This window comes from Camelus bactrianus, chromosome 10 (genome assembly GCF_048773025.1).
Source record: "Camelus bactrianus isolate YW-2024 breed Bactrian camel chromosome 10, ASM4877302v1, whole genome shotgun sequence".
NCBI lineage: Eukaryota > Metazoa > Chordata > Mammalia > Artiodactyla > Camelidae > Camelus > Camelus bactrianus.
In genome coordinates this window covers 24,994,496-25,000,495 of record NC_133548.1, presented here as the reverse complement: position 1 = coordinate 25,000,495, position 6,000 = coordinate 24,994,496, and the positions used below count along the sequence as shown (strand labels likewise).

The 6,000-nt window shown below is 35.0% G+C and overlaps 1 non-coding gene across 1 annotated transcript; it reads left to right on the top strand.

Moving 5' to 3' along the window:
- The first annotated feature begins 5,159 nt into the window (after positions 1–5,159).
- Positions 5,160–5,263, top strand: LOC123619630 (U6 spliceosomal RNA). Its single transcript, XR_006728312.1, has one exon. It is a non-coding gene; the product is annotated as a U6 spliceosomal RNA (small nuclear RNA).
- Positions 5,264–6,000: the final 737 nt, after the last annotated feature.

Genomic DNA, 6,000 nt, shown 5'->3' with positions numbered 1-6,000 from the left:
GTCCTTTCTTTGTACTAAGTTGAACAAATACCTAGCTTGTTAATATTCACATTCCTTGCCAGGGAGTTTGAAATTTATAATATAGAAATAACCTTAGGTTGTAGATGGAGTTCAAGAGAAAAAGCACATGTTGCTACAACCCAGGAAAACATTTTTAAGAAAACTGGATTTTCCTACCTACAGAAATACAGAAATAACTTACTATAAAAAACCATTTTATGTTGGTGTGTACTTTAGTTCGGATTAGTGGTTGAAGAAGGGGCCTCCTTATTCCCAATTTCATGATGACCCAGTTTCAACTTAATTGATATTCTGATGAAGTCGTAAGTTTATAATGATTTATGAATTATATTAAGTCAACAGTAGAAACTGTCCATTTTTCTATTATGCTGTCAAATAGAAAACATTGGTAAGGTAGAAAAATCTAAATTTAAAATGGCTTAGAAAATATTCAGATTACCTTTAAATTTCTAAATTTCTTTTAATTTCTAAAACAGTGAAAATTATGGATGACTTATACATTATTATTCTCAAAGTCTCAGTCTTTTTAATATATATATTTATTTTTGTTAAAGCAGCTATTTTCCAACCTATGACTTTGGAAATATACTCATAAAACTAATATGGCAGCAGGGTTATTGAATCAGCTTTGAGTCCCAGAAGTTGCTTCAGATGTGCAAGTTGTGAATTTTTATTGTGTCTGTAAAATACAGTTTTTGTTTTAAACTGTAGTTCCAACAGTTTCTCAAAAATACTTTTCAAAGAGTGAAACAGCCCAAGATAACTGCTTCTGTGTCAATTACACTTGACACATAACTGCACAAATGAACCATGTACTCTGTTGGTTGTACATTAACTTACACGTACAACTTTCAGCTTCTGTGTTCACAAATGCATGTTTTCGCAAATCACAGTTATTTATGTGACAATAATTGAATTTAAGGATACAAAGAAACTGCATTTGTAGTCCAGAGTTTTAAGTGGTCCATAATACAATGTATGGAAATGTGAAAGACAATTTTGTATATTTGTTTGTTACTAACTCAGATCATTAAAATGAAAACAATTTTTTAAACAACAAAATCAGAATGTTTTGGGGTTTGGTTCTTTTATTTTCAAGAATTGAAAACTGAGGTATTGTCCATGCATTGTCATGTTACAGATTCCTCACACAACACACACTGTACTATAGATTCCTAAATACAGTTATTAGGTACAAGTGGTGTAGGGCCCACCCTTCACTTTTTCAAAAGATTAAGTTGTTATTTGATGAATTATTCTGCTTTGGCAGACAATATCAGAAAATACCCTAGAGTTTCTGTGTTAAGATACAACTCTTTCAGGCCTTTTCTACCTACAAAGAAGTATAATTCATTAAATCACCTTTCTAATTTTTATTTGAAAATAATGCATAGCTGGAAGTAATTGCTGATACCCAGATACTTTTATCTATATAAACTATTGAACAGGTAAAAAGGAGTTTGTCTTGACTGATTCTTTAATTTTCAAATGAAAAAGACTGCCTTATATATAATATATTAAAATATTAAGTATTTCAAGTAAAAAATAACGTGTTGGCTAGGTTTTAATTAGTTTTGATAGTAAAAGCACTTTTCATTCTTTGATTTATTTTACACAGTACAAAAATAAATCTAATCAATGACCTCTATCAAAAAGTTTTAGAATCCTGTAACATTCCTGTTGTATTCTTTGGTTGCTGAAATTGCTGTTCACTTTAGAAAATAGTCATTATTCAAATAACATATATTGCAAACCTAAATAATAGTACTTATACTATATTGCTTCATAAATGTCTTGTTACTATATAGTTCTTTTTATTGGCATTTTTAAAATGTACTTTGTGTCTCAGAGAAGGTCTCTAAACTCAATTATTTAACGTGACCTCAAGAAAGATGTGAAAGAGGATACTTCTACTCTTTGCTTTCCATGTGGAAATGTTTTTATTACCAGAAAAATAATAAAGCTACTCATTCTTACTGTATTTAAAAAAAGAGAATACAAAAAAAAGTTTTTGAAGAGGCCATAAGTCACTTCCTGCTAAGTCTTGACATCAGCCTAGAACATACTCTCAAGTTCCCAGTATGGGATGGGTCACAGTGTTTAAGTCTATGGATTGACCCTTTTCTGTAGTGTGGCTTTAAGTAAATACCTAGATTTCAGAGACACCCGTATTTAAATGAAAATGAAAAGATATATTTCTAAGTGAAATAGAAATTATCTGGATTATTGATCATTTTAGGTTATATGTTCTTCAATTAGCATGAATAATTTAGAACTGACTGGTTTCAAATAAAAGGAAGATACAATTACCTATTAGTCTATTGTTAAACCTTATCTATTTTGTGATGTTAATCAGGAGTCAAGAAGTTGCTTTGCAAGAATAGCTTATGTTTTATATAATTTACCTGTAATGTATAGAGAGTTTTCTCTCAAATCAAATACAGATTTTCTTTTAATTTAGCTTCTTACAGTATTTAGACTAAAGCAGCAATTAAAATCATTTAAGACTTAGAGTTTAAAAAAATGCACATGGTAGAAATGTTTTTCCTTAAACTGCAGCCAAAATTATATTTTTCCTGTTCTTCCTCTCTTCAGAACCATTCCATGGCTTTTCATTGCCTTTAACCCTCTCTGTCATAGATTATAAAGCCATTTATGAAATGATCCTTCTTTCCCCATTGTGGCCCAGGCTTAAAGAATGTGTATTTTTTCTTGCCTTCATGTTCCCTCTGCTGAATTATTCTTCATCTCTTAATTTTTGCATCTCACTTTAACATCACTTCTGTCCAGTCAGACTAGGGTTTAACCCTCTGGACCAGATCATATGCCCTGTGATTCCTTTAATGTAGGATCTACCACATTGTGTTGTGGTTGCTGGATTGGTGGTCTCTCTCGTGTTCGATCCTGTCATCTGATGATAGGACTATATGTGTTTTCCTCTCCATTGCATCCCCAACATCTAGTGCAGTATCTGGTCTCGTTAAATATTTGATGAATAACTGGATATATGAGCGGGAAGTTACAGGGAACATAAAGGTAAAAACAGGAAAGTACTCATTGGATTTTTTAATAAAGGTGTTCATGATCTTAATGAGCAATAGTAGTTGCAACATCAGAAGAAAATGACAATATTGAGTTTGTATAATCAGAAAATTGCTGGTATTTTATGCAAAAGTCAAATGTAGTGGCCATCATTTTCTGTATTTTGTCCTTGTACGCAGAGAGCCCAGGGACCAGGACTTCACATTCCGTTTTTTGGGCTTGAGACTCCCCAGATGGAACAATTAGGGAACAAAGTACTGGTGAAAAAAAAATAAATGAATGTTTCTGTTAGATGTACTCTCTGTGAACAAAATACTCCTGGGACGAGGGTTCATTACTTGGGGAGGGTCAGAGAAGGCTTCATGGAAGCATTAGTGATTAAGCCATGGAGCCTCAGGTTGAGAGGACTTTTAAACAGCTGGATGAAGAAGGCATAATACTTAGTTTATATTCAGGAGAATGGTTTTCAGTCCTGACACTAAACAAGCTCTGTCCTCAGGCATGTCGTGTGAAGCCTAACCTGAATCTGTTTTCTCATCCTGAAAGTAAGGTAAGAAAGTCTTCTAAAGATGTTAATGAATGTTGAGAGGAATGCAGAATAGTTCAGTTTGGCAGCACCTAAAGAGAGGTATAGCAGAATAAGAGTGGCCTTATACTATTTACAATCTTTTACTAACTTGCAAGACTTCTATCACAATCGTTAAGTAGGTATTTTATACATACACACCCTAGCAGCACTCAGTTCATCTTGAGATACTACTGTAAGATTAATGAGGATCATGTCTGGTATCATCAGTCAGTTGTGAAGTACTTACGGTCTGTATCCACAGTTATCACCTTTATATCTTCAATAGCATGGAGACTTTTACACAGTAGGCATTTAATAGGTATGTGTTGAATGGATGGATGAGAAATGAGAGTTTCTTTGGAATCAATTTAAAGTGTGTTCAAACTGGCCTCTAAGTAGTTCAAAATGCTGTATTGTCAGTGATCCATTCCCTGCTTTCTCTTTCTACCTCTGGAAGAAAATCTCTCTCTTATAGTCCCCACCCTTTGCAAGTCATTCAGAATTCTCACTGTGCTTGCTTCTCAGCAGACCAGAGTCCATTCTCTTAATTCTTATTTGTAACTTCCACTTAATCTATGGCAGTGAATGGGCTATCATCAGAGAGCAGCTGTCTTTAAGAGAAGCAAGAGAATTCAAAACACTAGCAACAAGCCTAACAGAAAACCTGGCTTCAGAATGAGATTTTTTAATTAGCCTTGTTTACATAGACTCTTTATCAATGACTTAAAAACTGTTAATGGGCCGATCAGTAGAAGGTCTTTTCAATGCCAGTCCTTCATTGAGTTTATTATAAGATAATGTTATTTGACTACGGTAGAAGTCAGGAAGTTAAGGTTTTTCACAGCCAATACTAATGCAAATGCATTAACATTATCACAGGAGTTTGCAAGCAATTCACTGTCAAAAAGATTAAAAGCATTGCAAAGTAAAAATTTGCCTTTTTTAAGTATACCCAAAAGTTAAAAAAAAAATCATAAAATAATACACCCCTACTGCTTATGAGAAAACACACTCCCATCCAAATGAGAAAGATGAGAGGTCATCACTAACTGGAGGCTGCGCACCACTGTTAATGTTCTCAGGCTGCTATCACAAAATACCACAGATTAGATGGCTTAAACAATGGAAACTTATTTTCTTACAGTTCTGGAGGCTGGAAGTCCCAGATCAAGGTCCAGCAGAGTCAGCTGCCAGCGAGGGCTCTCTTCCTATCTTGCAGATGGCTGTCTTCTCACTGTGTCCTCAAGTAGCAGTGAGAGCAGGCTTCGTCGTGCCTTATAAAGGCACTAATCCCAACATGAGTGTCCCTCACTTATGACCTCATTTAACCCTAATTACATCTCAAAGGCTCCATCTACAAATACTACCACGTTGAGAGTAGATTATTAGCTCACTAGGGCAACAGAATTGGGCCTGGAATATAGGCTGATCCAGGACCCATTTAACAGAGCTAAAAATTGATGACCTAGGCCTCCACCTTAGGAAATTAGAAAAAGAAGAGCAAATCAAAACCAAAGTAAACAGAAGAGTGCTCGCTTCAGCAGCACATGTAATAAAAGTGGAATGCTACAGAGATTAGCATGCCCCCTGTGCAAGGATGACATGCAACCTTGTGAAGTGTTCCATATTTTTACTAACTACCATATATAAAATAGATAAACAACAAGTTTATACTGTATAGCACAGGAAACTATATTCAATATCTTATAGTAACCTATAATGAAAAAGAATCTGAAAAGGAATATATATGTATATGCATGACTGAAACATTATGCCGTACACCAGAAATTGACACAACATTGTAAACTGACTATTAAAAAGAAAGAATGGATCCTGTCCCTCCTTGATCACGCTCAGGTGTTAAGCTTCACTAATTTCCAGCTGATTGCGCTCTTGTTTTTAACAATTTATCCTGGGCATAAATTGCCCTACAAACTACTCTAATCGAGGCTCATTTGAAGGAATAGTACTGAGGTCAGTGTTGAATGTTTGTTCAGATTCCATGAGGGCTCCCCCTTGCTGTCTTAATTTGGATTTTCGTCTGAAAACTAGTCAGCCTACAGTTTAGCTTGTATCTTGAATCTCCTTCCAGTTGTTTTTCACCATAACCTGTACTGTCCTTGTGAATTCTCTTAGACTTGGTCTTCTCCATGCTCTGCTGCAAATCAAGTCACTTCCTTTGGAAAGAGATGAATAGTTATCTTTTTTATATGACCTGCTTCTACTGCCAGACAAAATTTCTGAGCCAGGGCTCTGAAGCTAGGTGGAACATGATGGCAAGCTTCTCTCTAAATAACATCACTTAAGAGCTGAGTGCTCATGGTAGTGGAGCAGCTGAGTGGGGAGCAGCTGAGCTCTTGGCTTGTCTC